Consider the following 16797-nt stretch of genomic DNA (forward strand, 5'->3'; position numbering starts at 1 on the left):
CTTCTTATGTTGGAGTTCCATGTCTCTGCCATACTTGGCAGCATCAATGATCATTTCTGAACTTATGGCTTGGTTCCATCATCTAAATTGCATTGATTGACACCTCTAACACCCATCAAACTGGAAGCTTAAGAGAAGAGTACACATTGTTTATTTACATAGACCAGAAGAGCACCAATCCTATACAGGATGGGTTTGATGAAGCTTACAAAGTGCTATTGAACCTTTACCTAATCAATGAATACTCTTGGCTTTTGTTATGGAAAGATACATAAGTAGTTTTTGGCCTAATGACTCATTGTAAGTCATCAATGCCTCTGACTCTGAAGAATAGCTAGCATCAAAAACAAACACAATGACCTACACAACCATTGCATCATTGTAAGTGGCAAAGCCACTCTCTTTCTTTCTCTCTTTCTCTCTTTCTTTCTTTCTTTCTTTCTTTCTTTCTTTCTTTCTTTCTTTCTTTCTTTCTTTCTTTCTTTCTTTCTTCCTTTCTTTGCAGAGCTTCAAGTGGTTACTTACACACATGCTCTGGAAATTGTAAACTATGGTGTTGCCTGAAAAAGACACCTCATGCAAAGCCCCATCAGAGTTAATAAGAGTCAATCTGATATCAAAGGAGAGCAGAATTCATTACACCTAACCATGCTACCTAAAAGTGAGGACCTGGTTCAAAAAGACAAAATACTCAGGTCTTGGTCCCTTAAGAGACTAATTGTGAAGAGTAGATAAGACTTTGCTAGATTACAGGAAAGGCTGACATGATTCTTTAAAACTAAATGAAACTTTCATTCCGATGAAATTAGGTGAGATTTGATGCTGCAATAAAATGTGTAAAACTTGGAGACAATTTTATTTTCCATGTAGGGCCAGAATAGAAATAAGTATTTATTCCTATAATTGAGTGGTGATTTGAATTCTTTATTCTATTCAGTAGATGCCCAAAATGAGGACTATGGAGAGAAAGCCCTCAGATGTATGAAATGTCTTACTGCTGTGTGTGTGTTATGTACGTGGGGGTAAGGGGGGGCGGGTCATGTGAATGCAGGTGTGCATGTGCACTGGCATGTGTGTGTGCATGTGTGTGTGTCTCTCTCTGTGTGTATATAAGTTGATATATTTGCATGTTCATGTAGAAAACAGAGGCCAGCCTTGGGGATCATTTCTCAGGAGCTCTCCACTTTGTTTTCTGAGATAAGGGTTCAATGATTAGGCTAGAACGCTATGATTATAGCTGTGTACCTACCATGACCAGTTTATCTACCTAGTTCCTCGAGGTTACACTGGGGTCCTAATGCAGATAGAGCTACCTTCTCAGTATGAATCTGCTCATTGCTAGCAAAAATTAAGCCCCATTCCTGACCTTAAAAAGTTTCAAAATAGTGAGCTCCCTTCAGAGGACAGACTTTTGCTTAATTGGGAATTAGTATTGATGGCTCAGTGAGATGGCTCAGTGATGACAAACCTGATGATTTGAGTTTGATCCGCAGGATCCATGTGGTGGCAGGAGAGAACTGACTCTCGTAGGTTGTTCTCTGACTAGGCATCTGCCCACCTTCTCTACCTTAAATAAGACATTTAGTGTTAGTGTTAAACTAGTCAGGTTATTGTTAGTCCTGAGGTCAGCAACACTGATTCCTTCTTTTTCTTTCCAAAACCAAATTTCTGATGAAGTTGAGCTAGAAAGAGTAGATACTGATGGACATAGTAACCTAGAGCCAAGGTCTGGTATATCCAAGTTCATAGTGATTTTCATTGAACAAGGACAGAGTGAACCAATCACCACATGGGGAAAAAAACATAGGTGATTTCAGTTGGGCAGAGTGGGACTGTCTTACTTGGACTGTTGTGCTTCTCAGATCAGCAGGAACCCACTCACGAGATAGATACACAATCGACCATCTGACTCTATACCACCCAGCTCATCTGACCCCAAGCCATTCAAGCTATCAGGCTTGTGAATGAAATAACTGTTCTTGCTGGGACTCTGTATTTACCCCTTTTGAAGTCAGCGTGTTATTTATTGTCGAAATTCTTAGTTTAATACACTTAGAAATGGAGAGTCTCCTGGGAAAATTGAAACAAAATTAGAGCTAGTCTGAGCTATGCATGAGCTTTGGATATTTCTCTTTAACCACATTAGTCTCAATGTTTTATGGGATGGAATTAGTCACTGCAGGCAGAGAGGAAAGAGAAAACTCAGTTGTATTTCTTCCCACTGAGAAGCATTAAACTGCATGAAAGAGTGGACGAAATGTATCAAGCCAGCAAACTTATGAATCAGCTATTTGAGAGGTCCTTTCTTAAATACTTGAAGAATGCAAGATTATTAGGTAAAGATATTTGGGCACCTTGAAGAGATAAAGTAGACATGAAATCTATAGATTCAATGGTCTTTACAATCAACTTGAGTAATACCTAGTCACTGAGAAGGAATGTGTTGTGAAGACTCTCACTTCCTGTTTTCAAGAAACGAGTTCAAGTTGTTTAACGTTATTATCCATATCATAAAAAAGTTCAGTGAGTTTTGGTACATAGGGCAAATTCAAAACTTAGGAAATTCACAAATACTTTTTCTTGCTTTCTTTATTTTAGGATATATATATATATATATATATATATATATATATATATATATATATATATATATATATATATATATATATATACTGTAGCTGTCTTCATACACAACAGAAGAGGACTTCTGATCCCATTATGAATGATTGTGAGCCATCACATGGTTGTTGGGAATTGAACTCAGGACCACTGAAAGAACAGCCAGTGCTCTCAACCACAGAGCCATCTTTCCAGCCCACACAAATACTTTTTCTTACCATGATAATGCCAATCAACTACCATGGTTCAACACAAGGAAAAAAATCAGGAAAAATTAGGATTGCTGGAGTCTTTCCTGCAATCATAATCTTAACCATGGCCCCATTACATTATCATTCTCCTGAGGAACGGTAAAGCTACTCTTACTGTACAGTGCCATGTGTTTCAAGATACTATCTTCACTTTCTGTAATGACATTGATTGTAGGCTAATGAGATGGCTCCATAAGTACAGGCACTTGCTACCATGTCTGATGGCCTGCCTTTGATCCCTGGGATCCACACTGCACAAAGAGAACCAATCCCTACAGGTTGTTCAATAACCTTTACACATGCACTATGACACATGCAAGTGCATACTCACAACACACACATTCACAACACACACATATACAACAACATAAATCAATATAATTTTAAAACACTTTCTTGATAAGGCTGGAAAAATAGTTCTGTGGTTAGGAGCATTACAAAAAACCATCGTTTGTGTCTCAGCACCCACATGGAAACTCAACAGCCATCTGTAACTCAGTTTTAGGGGTGATCTGATCCCCTCTTCTGCCTATCTCAGGCACCAGGCATACATATGGTGCACATATATACATATAGGCAAAACACATAAAATAATAAATATTGTATCTAAACTGTAAATCATCATAAGAAAATTGATCTTTATAATATGGAATCTTCTTTTTGAAGATTTTTTTCATTCATGTAGGTCTTCATATACATAGGTAAAAATTGTTTTTATTCTCATACTTTTCTTACATGCATGGTTGTTGAATATTTTCTATTACCATGAATTATGAATATTTAAATTTCTTGATTATCCCATCCGCTTAGTATTAAATATAGAATAACCATGTAGTTCTTTGGTTTTTTGTTTTGTTTTGTTTTGTTTTGTTTTGTTTTCTGTTTTTGATACAGGGCTTCTCTGTGTAGCCCTGGCTGTCGAGGAACTCACTCTGTAGACCAGGCTGGCCTTGAACTCAGAAATCCACCTGGCTCTGCCTTTCAAGTGCTGGGATTAAAGGCGTGCGCCACCACCGCCCGGCTACCATGTAGTATTTTATAATTTGTTTTTAACACATATGAATGAAAAGATTAAAAAAAAACAGGTAGAAAAAAAACTATTACTTTCTACAGTAATGAAACATTAATAATTTAAAACAATTTGTTTTTATTATCTTTGATCTTTTTTATAGACACAAGAGAATGGTTCTCATTCACAATGGTTCTCTATGAACTATTGCTCTGCTTGAACCTTCCTGATACCCTCTAGCCAACTCTTCACCCAGGCTCATATGACTCTCACCTCCAGGCTGGCTAGAGAATCCTATTAAGTCCACCCACCTTCTACAGTAAGTCCTGTAGACCTCTCACTGTCAGCTTCCTGGTTTATTCCCAGCCATAGGTCCTGAGCAACCCTGACAGCACAGAATGCTTATGTCACCCCAACACATAAGAAGTCTCTGTCTTTCCCCTTTTCCCAAGGTAACCATAAACAAAGTTTCCTACTGTTGACCCTTCCCTATCTCTCCATCTCCACCCCAGTGTGAATGTGTGCATCAGCTTCAGCTCCACTGTCCTCTAAGTGATCCTTTTTAGATATGTCATCTGCAGAAGTCTTGTGGGTAGCCACTGGGTATCCAAACCAAAAATGGCAGCTTATAGGGAAAACAGAGGTGACCCAGCTCCTTTCCAGAACAACTGTGCTAATGTATTCATGTGACTTGGATTCTCAGCTGCTCTGCTTCTTACTAAAACTTAAAACTGATGGACTTCCCTCTACCATCTTCCAGAACTCATAATTGCCTTCTTCAAATATAATGATAGTGGTTCATATTAGGGACTCTGAAACATATGTAATAGTTTACAAAACAATTGCTTTCCTTGAGATAAGACATGGGTTTTGACTCTCAATCCTTGGTCTCCTGAGAGTAAGAACTGTTGAAGGAAAAGAGAAAGAAAGAAATCTCTACAATCTGGTCCCCAGAAGTGTGCAAGGAAGAAAAAGGGAAGCTGACATTACAAACCATTCAACCTGAAACACTTCAAACTAGGGTCTGGAACACAACCACCTCTTCTCTGCCCTTCAGGGCTCACATGGAAATGATATATCTAAACTGTGTGAAGTAGGAAATCTATTTTATCAGGCTTAAGTTACCTTACACCTCAGAGAGTTAAAGTCCTGATGATAGCCTCATATGGCCTTCATTCTACACCAATGCTGTGAAGACACCTTAGCGTTGTAGCTGCATCAATACCAAGGGCTTCTACACATTTCCTATGATGGTTTCTGTAAAAGGACCACAGAGGCCTTCACCCAGAACAAGGAATTTATATATTTTTTGATGGAATTCTATGAGAGACATTTTTCTGTGCCCCATTTCTGAAAATAAGTAATTGTCCTGAGGAAGGGATGTCTTTCCATCTTGCAACTGAATTGGGCAATTGCACTATTTCCCCTGCACTAGCAGAGTGCACATAGCTGATAACATAAATGGCTGGGCCAGGCATTAGAATATGCAGCTGGCACCAGTGTTCTCTATACTCAGTTTGTAAGTGTCATGGTGCTGACAACCAGGAACCTTCCAAGGTATTTTACTATCATGTTCTATTTTTCACATCTTTGGTAATGACTTCAGGTATTGACTGTAAATAAAAAAATAAGGAGATTAGCATGTGTGTATTACTCTGTGATACGGCCCTCACTGAAGCTTGGCATTCAGTCAATGCTTAGAAACAATTTATACGGAAAGAAAGAAACCTCCCAGGTTTCTCCCAAGTCCCCAGGATCCTGACTACCCAGCTTTGCTTAGACACTTTCTGTATCATGTCCCAGGTAACCAGTTCTGAGTCCAGAACTGAGTATAATTTGTTTAATGGGAAGGAGGCGAGTCTCTAAGGGAGAGGGCTGTTTATGTGTGTTTGTGAAGGACTCTACCCTATGTCTATCACACAGCAGTAAGTGCTTGGTAGATTTTGCAAAGCACTGTCTCTGCTTTTGCCTGGCAGCCTTTCCAAAAGGACGGCACCCCCTTCTCTGCCATGTCACTGCCACAGGCCACCAAGAGAGGCTATACCAAGGTGTTAAAGCAATCGTAATTTCATAGTTTCACATCCAAAATCTTTTCCCTGAAGGTTCTACTCAAGCAGCATCATTTAAACCTCCACGGAAACAAAGCATGTGGGGAAAATAATTTGAAGCTACACTGCTACCATCTTTGCTTAGCCAGGAATAAAGTGCAATGTTCCTTTGGGATTGCACCATGTTCACGGTCTCAGGTGAGGGAGGCCACTCTCTGGTACCAACCAGCAAATATTCACAAGCAAGAACATGGACCAATCACACCACTCTCTAGGTAAGCGGTATGTAAAATCCTTGTGCCAGATGAATTTGAATGTTCCTCTCATACATCACACATACGCCTGCTCTACCATCATGGGCTGACTCATTCTTGAAGAAAGATTAGCCGTGTACTTTGACCCAAATTTGACCCAAGTCTAGGTTTTCTAATGTAATCAGTGTAGTATGATATCAGAAGTGTGTTAAGGATGGCTATGCCTAGCAGATATATTGCACTGTTCTAGGTCATCTTAGTCATGGGAGACCTACTGCTGCAGCACTAAACCCAACACAGTCCTGAGACAGAATTATGACAGATATTGGCTCAACAAAATCAAAGCCCATTTCTAATTCGAGTTAGAAACTAAATAGTGCATATGGTTTCTGTCTTTCCCTAGCCATTCTGGAGCCCACCCTGCATACCAAATTGTGAGTCTGCTGCTTCTGGACTCTCATCATCATCTGTGTTTACCTGTCAGAGAGTAGGAGGACAAAGTATAGGAGAACTCAGACTGGAGGATCTCATTGTCCAGGCCTGTCTGAACCATTAATTTGCCCAAATTTCTTCACCTGTTACTTAGTTACCTGTTACTTAGTCTAACACCTAGCTCCATAAGAGACAGAACAAGATTTTGATGAGAAAACAGCAATTTCTGTTCAAAAGAAGAAAAACAAGTTTCCATTGTATGTTAAAAGTGGAGATGTTTGAACTCAGTCAAGGTAAAAAATCACTTAAAATGTGTACATGTCCAACAGTAGTCGCACAGTGCTTTAAGATTTGAGAAGATTCAAATTGGGCCAAAAGAAGGTATTCTCAAGTCTAGGCTGCTGAAATCATCCTTCAGCTCTTCATAGAGTTGGTGTGCCACCTTTGGCTCATGATATCGTAGAGTACAACATATTGCCTTTTTAGGGGAAAACAGCTCAGTTGGTAAAACATAGAGACATGTTCAAATCCCCTACACCCATGTAAAAAGCAGGTGGTGGTATATGCAGGTTATCCAGTGCTGAGAAAGGAGAGAGAGGAAACTTACCAAGGCTCACAGACCAACCAGTCTAGCCAAATCTGTGACCTCTGGGTTCAGTGACAGAGTTTTTCTTAAAAAGTAGGGTGAAAAGCAATAGAGGTGGACACCCAATGTTAAATTCTGGTTGCAATGGCATTGAAGAAAGAAATTAAAGAAGATGACAGAAGATGGAAAGATACCCATGGACGCCTGGTTTTGCATACAGACGCCAGAAATAAACTAGAGAAAAGAGATCATCTTCTACAAATGGTGCTGATCAAACTATATGTCCTTTCCTGGGCTCTTCTCCTTCTGGCTATTTTGTTCTCGAATTTATTAGTTTTTGTTTCATCTTATTGCATTTCATTTTATTATTATACCTTAGAATCCTATTTGTTTTCTAGTAACAGAAGGCATGTGGATCTGGATGGGACGAGAAGCAACTTATAAATTCTTTCTCTGGGATTTCAAATGTTATCTGAAAGTTAGGCATCCCTGGGATCAACAACAAAGCTTGCCAGCCCCACGGATGGTACAACATGTTTCAGACCTTTACATCATGTCTATAGGATTATCTTACCCTCTGCTGGGTAAAAATAGTCTCTGCCCTCATCATAGCTAGAGCCAGGGCACATGATGCTTGCTTATCTGGGACATGCGGGCCGCTCATACAATGAGGCTTACTCAGCCACATGCCCTGAGAACCTCTGATCAGCTCTAACATAGAAGGCAAATATCCTGGTTTCCTCTGGGTCTGCCTCTTTCTGGAGACTTCCACAGTCTCTCTCTCCCTCCCAGTGTTTTCTTTTTAAGAGCCGAGAGCATTGCCAATTATCTGTGTTAGTCACTACCTCATATACAAAGATTCACTAATTGGACAGATATTTGTTGAGTACCTTCACTGAGTGGGGCTCTGTTCGTGTTGCTTAAGATAAATCAGTGAGGACATGAGACAATAAATAATTCCTGCCCTAGCAGATATTATAGTCTAGTAAAGGAAAACAAACAGCCAATAACAGACATAACAAATGGGTGGAGAATACAGCATGACAGAAGAGGGCAAGCACTGGCAGCAGGGGATGGGGGTGAGGGGCGATTAGAGAGGAAAGAATGCTGAAGGCGGAGGTTTGCAACGTTGAAAAATGTGAATAAGGCAATTACCGTGCTTGAGCAGAGAATGTTCAAGCAGGAACTTGCACATCTACAGGAAGAGAGTTTTAAATGGAGAGCAAAGGTCCTGTGGTATCAGGATGCTTAAGTCAAAGAAAGATGGTGTGGCTGGAGGGTTAGGGCTGCAGGGGATAAAAATGAGCTTGAAGAAGAAAGGGCAGCTTGTGTGGAACTAAGTGACATGGGGTCCTGGAGGTCCTTTTAAGGATTTGACATTTGCTCAGACTAAAATGAGGAGCAGTGGGAATGAATGAAGGGAAGGCAGCATACAAATCTAATCCGTTTTGTAAGAGAATAGCTTGCTAGTGTGAATGTGTGTGTGTGCGTGCGTGCACATGTGTGCGCGCTAGCACACTCACTCTTGTATATGTGCTTCTGTAGAAGTGAAAAACCACTTAGGAATCACTTGTAATAATCCAGATAGATACACCCAGAGTGCAATAGGTCCAAAGTAGAGAAAGGGAAAAAGCAATGGAAGACCTAGCATTATTTCTTAATGAATTGGATTAAGATTCGAAAGAATGGAGCAGCCGTAGATGACTGCAAAGTTCGCCTATCTTAAATGTCTCAATACTGTACAGGTACTGTGTATGTATGGGACAAGCCATCAAGACTTCACTTGGGCCATTTTGATTTGACACATCTCGTTGACAATCATGCAGTTTTAGAGAGGAGACAGTGAGATCTAAACAAAAAGGACAGGAAGAGGTTTGGGGTTGAGATGAGAGCCTGAGAACCCTCTCTCTGTTCTGCAGTAAAGCCAAGAAAGGTGCTCTGCACTGAAAGCGTGTGTCTACACTGGAGTCGTATATGGTGGTCTGACGCTTGATGTGACTATGTTTGGAGATGGGACATTGGAGAGTAGTTATTTCAGAAATGGCCAGCTAGGCAAGGCCACATGATGATGACATTAGTCTCTCTTTCCCTTTCTTTTTCTTCTTTCTCCTCCTCTTCCCCACACTTCTCCTGTAAAACCATGTGTAGGAAGAAGCCTTTTACCAAGAACCGAGTACATGAGCACCCTGACCTTAGCCTTCTGCTTCAGACCCCTGAGAGATCAATGCTGCTCATGCTAATTTGTTTCAGCAGCTTGCCTGACCAAGCGAAACTGAATCAAATGGATGACTGAAGAGGGAACAGAGAAATAAGACCCACACCCTAGGCTCTCCAAGGCCAGAAGTGGCTGAGGACCAACTTCAGGGGATAAAGGAGGTCAAGAAACTGGCTTATTCTTAAAGCTAGCCGAAGATGAGTAAGAAGGGGATGGCGGAGCGGGCTGGTAGTTCTGTTGCGGCAAGGAGGTTGAGTAAGATGAGAACAAAGAACCGGCCTTGTGGTTTCCAAATTGGAAGTCATCCATGCAATTAATGGCCATTTCCGTGATTTTAAGAGTAATTTTAGGAACGTGATGTGTGTAACCAGATTTCACAACTCCTCTGAAAACATGTACTACAGAGAAGTACTGAGCAGCCGGCAGAGCAGTAAGAGAAGGCTTTGGGTTGCTGTGGAAAATAGAAGAATGGCCACATTTTGGTAGTAAGTGCCACATGATGAAGAGACACTGAGTAGACCAATACTCTTGAGCCTACTGAGGGATGTGAGAGTAGCAGACTCAGTGTCCACCTATAAGAAAAGACTAAGTTCAGGTCCAGGTTAAAGGCCACAAGGCCTCCTAAGATCAGATGGTCACCATTTATCTTGAAGGGGCCATGCTTCCTGCTTTAACTATTTGGCTCAAGTAGCCACAGGTAATCCGTACACAGTGCCATGACTGTGTACCTAGTGTGCTCATCAGATCGTGGATTTTTTTCATCAAACTGAAACGCCGGTGATGAGTTGGAAGGTGGATCTCCCAGGGAAATTTGAGAAATATTGATCTGGTGATAATCAATATTCCAAGAGGGAGCAAAACTCACTCCTCACTATGATAACAGCAGCTAGCTCAAGGCCAACACACAGAACATGCAGCAGGTACTCGGTTTGCTACCTGTAGAGTCAGCACAGGGTATAGGAACTGTTCATGAATGGGGTAAATGCATAATTATACATTCTCATTTCCCCAGTTTCTGAAATAAAATCAGACCATTTCTACTGCCGCTCGGGAAGCACCAAAGAGAAGAAACGAAGCTCAATGGAAAGATTTTGATCACTTTTATTGAATAATTACCTTTCATTGTTGAGAAAAGCTTTTAGTTAGAGGTGGATGGGGGTCTTTAATAAATGAATGCAAGTGAAACAGAGCAGTGACCCATAGTTGACATAATTGATTCTTAAACACTGTGACATGATTGTGCAGAAAAGCACACACAAACCAAGGTAGTCTAATTTTTAAACAACAACAAATTATTTAAAACAAACATGGTACCACTAGAGAAAAACTAAAAGGAGAACTAGTACTTGTTTCCAAACAGTGGTGTTGTCCTTTAGATCGGTGGTTCTCATCCTTCCTAACGCCGTGGGCCTTTAATACAATTCCTCATGTTGTAGTGAACCCCAACCATAAAATTATTTTTGCTGGTACTTTATAACTATAATTTTACTAGTGGTATGAGTCATAATGTAAATGTGTGTATTTCCCAATGATCTTAGGTGACCTCTGTAAAAGGCTCGTTCAACCCCCATAGGAGTCCCAACCTTCAGGTTGAGAACCACTGTTTAGATGAAGAACATGATGGTGATGGTAATGCTGAGGTTGGCTATGATAATAGGTGGTGGTGGTGGTGGTGAGTGTGGTGGTGGTGGGTGTGGTGGTGGTAGTAGTGGTGGTGGTGGTGATGGTGGTGGTGGTGGGTGTGGTGATAGTGGTGGTGATGGTGGTGGTGGGTGTGGTGGTGATGGTGGTGGTGGTGGGTGTGGTGGTGGTGGTGGTGGTCACAATGGAGAACGTTTAGTAAATGATAGAGTAACCAGCCTCCACAGCTTTTACAATCATAACAACTTACTGAGGGCACAACAGTGCCAGACAGTGCACACCAATAGTGCACATGAATAGTGCACATGAATAGTGCACATCAGTTAGTACACATGAGTAGTGGACAAATTCATGCAGCTAGAATCAGCTTTGAATTTTAATCAAAGCTCTGGGAAGTACATCTGTGCAGCCTTGATCAGAGATCACTTAGACTTTCTGGAAAGAGCTCAGCTTCATTGTTGATGGGAGAGTAATAAATATAATCTCGCATACTTTACAGACTCTTGATGACAGACAAATTCTCGTGCAGGAAAATGAAACAAACAAACAAACAAACAAACAAACATTGATGTGTCAGGCACACAAGTAAGAAGTCTTAACCTTTTCTCTACTGAATTTTTATCATGTTTTGTGTAGTATCTTCCTCTTTTTCCTCTAGATCTGTGCTTTTGACAAAAAGATGAGCAAAAAGTTATAAGATAGTCAGAGTTAGCATCAGTTCAGGTGTTGCCCTTCTTGGTACAATCACATGTAACAAATAGTACATCTAAGAGCTTCCCCCAGTAAGCTCAGCCATCTTGGCCTGCTAGGGTATTTTTGCATGCTCTCTCCAAGCAGAGTTTAGAGATATGTTTGCTGTTCTTGTTGCTGGTACCCACTAAGAGATCTCTATCCACCTAAGATGGCAGCCTTCGTATCCGCCCTTTGTTGCTTATTACTCTCTCTCTCCCTGCCCAACCAGCCTTCTAACTGATTGTCACTTTTTTTTCCCTCCAGAACAACTTTATTAAAGCTTAAAAGAAAAATCTTGGGACAAGCAAGATATAAATCACAGACTTTAAGGAAGAGAGTGGAGAAGAGAAGGAAAGGAACATGTAGACTTCAGCAGGGAGCCACGAGGCAGGGAGTTTGCTTCAGGAAAAGTGAAGACCAAAGCACTAGGGAGAGTAAGCTTGGAAAATGGAAAAGCTATGTATGATGATGCAATCCCAGCATTCAGAAGGCAGAAGCAAGAAGAGCCCTGAGTTCAAGTCTAAGCTGGTCTACATAGCAAGTCCCAAGACAGCCAAAACTACATAGTGAGATCTTCTCTCAAAAGAGAAGGGGATGGGAGTTCAGCTTTTCCCTATAAATCATGAAAGCATGCAAGCTTACAAAGCTGCATGTGTGTCGGCAGCTCTAAAGACTGTGCTGGGTGTTCTAACCACGGGAAGAAAAGTCATGTGGTCTCATTATTACTCCAACTATTTCTTTAGCATCACTCAAGATGATTCTTATCTTCCTAGGAGTGGTCCCATATTCCTGAAGGGCATCCAATAACCAGGACCCACCAAACAGTGACATAAGGGATGGGGCAGTGGTATATCTCCATCTAGAAATAGATTCCATTCTTTATTACAGAACTCCCCTCCTGAAGAGGTAACCATGAAATCATCTAGGAGACGGGCTAAGATTGGAGAATAGCTGTAACTCAGTTTTCATCATAAAAATTTAGAGATCCAGTTCTAAGTGCTTTACCAGAAAGTACTGGTGTCTGCCTAGAGATCTAGCACCCACCCTCACACACAGCCTTTAAGTAGGAATGCATATTTAGAAGATAAGAAACCATCCTTCAGGGCTGGAGAGATGGCTCAGTGGTTAAGAGCACTGGCTGTTCTTCCAGAGGTCCTGAGTTCAATTCCCAGAAACCACATGGTGGCTCACAACCATGTGAACGGATGCACTCTTCTTGTGTGTCCAACAAGAGTGGCAGTGTACTCACATACATAAAATAAATAAATAAACCTTTAAGAAAACAAGGGAAAAAAGAAAGAGAGAAGGAAAGAAAGAAAGCGAAAGATTGAATTGTTTCCTTCTGACTGAAAACCATGGACATTCCTAGAAGTGCTGCTGAATTGCCTGTCCAGTTTCTACCCTGTTTTCATCATTTCCCCCTCAGAGGGGGTAACTGTAACTGCCATTAGGGTGACCATCAGTCTGGCTCCTTTGGGCAGGGAAGTTGGTGTGCTCCTCCAGGGATCCTATCTCTTAAGACCTTAGAAATGAATTGCTAGTTCCATTTACATAAAAGCCAGGTATAAGAAGAAAAGAAAGTCCTTTGAGTGGTACCTGAAAAATAAAGACAAGAATGATTAGCATTAAAAGCCCTAGATAGGGAACCAGAAGAAGCAAGATGAAGGGTGCTTTTTAAATATCCAAATAAAAATCCATGTAAATCTCTTGATGGCCCCACAGGCACACTCATCCACTAGGCTCCTTTTTACTTTTATCTGATTTCCAAAGCTGCACTCAAGAGTGATGAACCTGGGATCTGCACTTTCATACCTGTTGGGAGTGTCTGCAATTACAATGTGAAATCCATCCAAGATGACTTTTACAGAAAGAGGGGAGAGAGGAAGGGAGGGAGGGAAGGAGGGAAGGAGGGAAGGAGGGAAGGAGGGAAGGAGGGAAGGAGGGAAGGAGGGAAGGAGGGAAGGAGGAAGAGAAGGAGGGAATGAGGAGGAGGGGAGGGGAGGGGAGGGAGGGGAGGAGGAAGAAGAGAAGGAAGAGAAGGAAGAGGAGGAGGAGGAAGAGGAGGAAGAGGAGGACGAGGAGGAAAGGTTTTTAACCACCATTCAATTTTTATGTTAAAGCAGTTGTGGGGCTAACTCTGACTGCAGCTGGGTTCTGTAGTATTTAATTAGCTAAGGGCAACGTTTTTCTTATTAAGAAGAAAATCATTAATGAGAAATAGTTGTCTAAAGAGCTTATGGATTTAAGCATAGTGGCTGGGGACTGTGATCCTTTGAACTATTAAAGAAATACAACAAAATCATTTGAGGAGTTGTTATATTCATGGATAAGTGCATCTCCTAACCCTCATCAGAGAAGCTTCCCTTTTCAGTAAACGGAAATTAAGACAAAGGCCCATAACTGGCCAAGGTGGAGAGAATAAGAACCTGTGGGATTCTCAGCCTTAACTGGGACATCTATATCATCCTTCTTCCTCCCAAGGATCAGGGATGATTGTGGAAGAAAAGGTAGAAATGCTGAAACAGCCACAAGCAATGGGTGACTACAGCATCATGGTACTTCCTGGACACAAGACAGTTGTGCATATGAACTTACCGCAACTGTGACTGCAGACAGAAGACCTGTAAAAGATCAAGCCAGACATAATACCAACATAGAAGAAGAAAGTTGTCAGGAAACCCCACCCCTTGCTGGAGAGCTTTTTGGCAGTTGATGGCCATTGCAAGAGAAAGAGACAAGCCTTCTCCAGTTATCTGGGTGCTGAGAGGCTCCACTTACTACCGGAGATGGCCCTCTACCCGTTCATATACTGTGTTGGCTACTGGCAGCACTGCGGGGATTCTTTAAGGTTTTGTTGGTGGTGTTGGTATCATTGAAAGAGAGAGAAAACACATGAAATTGGAAGGGAATAGTAGTATCAGGTAATAGGGGTGGGATTACACATATGAAATTCTCAACTTTTTATAGTTTGATTTTTGTTATACTTTCCTTCCAGGAGTTTGGGTACATGGGCATGTTTTCTTAGTTCCAACAACAGCTAGATCCATTCTGAGTCCCAAGTTAGTCAATCTACCTGTGAGCCTCAGATTGGTCAACTGTCATTCTTGTCTTTGATAAGAGTTCTTTCAGCCCAGAGTCTATATTATGGCCAATGATACATCACCGGCATCTGTATTAGGCACAAGATCTTCACTCAATGTTAAAAGCAGCTAGTGGCAAAAACCCATGTATTACTTTTTAGGAACCACCCCCAAATGGGTGTCACTGACCACAATCTCCCGACTCCTTGGAGACTTTAAACTTCATGAGGAGGCCATGATGTGTGGTAACATCCTCTGAACTGAAATATTTGCTTTCAGAAGCCATAAGGGTCTTCGTAGTAAACAAGCATCCAAGTCCTATGGAGCTAAAACAAAATACACCAGCTCCCCCCATGTAGTTACAGAAGCACAATGTTCTGGCGAGAAGAGACTTCCTGACCCATTGAAGTGTGTGCACACTGCACAGAGAAGTGGACTTCACCTGGATACAACAGTCATCCATGCTCCTAAGCCAGCCACATAAATTCGTTTGATCACCACTTTGATAAATTCCTTACTTTGTTCTCTCCTCAGTTCCCTGTCTTGGGCAAATAGTCATCTGTGTCACTTGTCCCTAGGCAAAGGCCATCGATACCCCTGGGCTCCTTCATGTGGGAACCTAACCCAATAGCTCACCACGCTGTCTTCACAACCATCCAACAACCAGTCTCCATGGTTCTCTGAGAGCAGGGACAGTTTCTATGCAGCGGTGGTTCATGTGTTTTCCAACCTTGCCTCGCCTACGTGGTGATTAGAAAGCAGCGGTGTGATAGGTAAGGGCAGAGCAGGCTGGAGATTTTCAATCTCTAAACTGGTAAAGCCCAGAAAGCTCAAGCATTTCCCCCATCCCTTTCCTCCCAAGCTCTAAACGTCCTAGATGCAGTAGTCCCACACTGTGCCCACACAATGGAGTCAGGATCACCCCTGCTGCCACCTCAGTAAGAAACAACCCTTATTGTGTCCAGCCATTCTAATTTCAGGGCTTCACTTTGTGGGTGGCTGTCAACTAATCACCTCACTGGAGCCACCCTCCAACTTACGTGCAGCGAGGAACATTTATGGAAAACACCCACTTCCACATATATAAGTGAGTCTTTATGGAAAATACAGTTTTGCCTCTTGGGGGAGCAAAAGCTAACATGAGAGTATGGGCATAGCATGCATAAATCAAAGTTTTGAACCCCTAAGCTCTCCATCATACTAACAAATGTCACAAATGTAACTGGGTTCTTGACCTCATAGACAATTTAACCCCACGGTGGTTGCATCCTCTTGAGTGAGTATCTTTTATAGTGCTAGATAGCAGTGGCCAAAATACAAATAAGCTTTTTCGATCATCAATTACTCTGCGTGGAAATAATTATACTATTTAATCACCTCATTTGAATCCTTCCCGCTTCCTTTTTCCCTGATGAGCATTTTGATTATGTCTCTTAGGGGTGTCCTTCCCAGCATCTTTGCTATAAGAAAGTGCTAAGCCTTGGATCTGCGATCCTTCTAAGGGTCACAAAAAGATTTTGTGTTGGTACTTCCTAAAACTATAGTCTTTAGAGACCCTTAGGAGAAATAGCAATTATTGAGACCATATATTCCAACACCATCAAGAAGCAGAGAAAACATTAGTTTATCAACCATCCTCTGTCAGGCATGTTCTTGAGGGCTGTTCTCTCAGGCCCCACAGCAATCCTACAAATTGTGCCTGCATTGGAAAAGGGAGGACACTGAGTCTCACAGAGACTTAAAAATGGAGACCTGTCACCCTCCAAGCCATGCTTTTTCCATGACATCATGGGCCCTCCATTCACATGCCTCTGCCACCAGCCAGATGCCTTCGAGACATTTGGCGGCTGGCCAGTCTAAGCCCAGGAGCAGGGTGTGGACCCAGGCTAACCTGATCAGCACCTGCCCAGAATGAAGTCCTGTGCTGAGG

General features: G+C 41.8%; 1 long non-coding RNA gene across 1 annotated transcript in view; it reads left to right on the plus strand.

Annotated features, from left to right (window-relative positions):
- The window catches only part of Gm34489, a 103449-nt gene extending 89791 nt beyond the window's left edge, over positions 1–13658 (plus strand). The window contains exon 3 of the long non-coding RNA XR_381260.2: positions 12052–13658. This is a non-coding gene — a long non-coding RNA (predicted gene, 34489). The remainder of the gene's footprint in view (positions 1–12051) is intronic.
- Positions 13659–16797: the final 3139 nt, after the last annotated feature.

The sequence above is a fragment of the Mus musculus genome, chromosome 12, assembly GCF_000001635.26.
Source record: "Mus musculus strain C57BL/6J chromosome 12, GRCm38.p6 C57BL/6J".
NCBI lineage: Eukaryota > Metazoa > Chordata > Mammalia > Rodentia > Muridae > Mus > Mus musculus.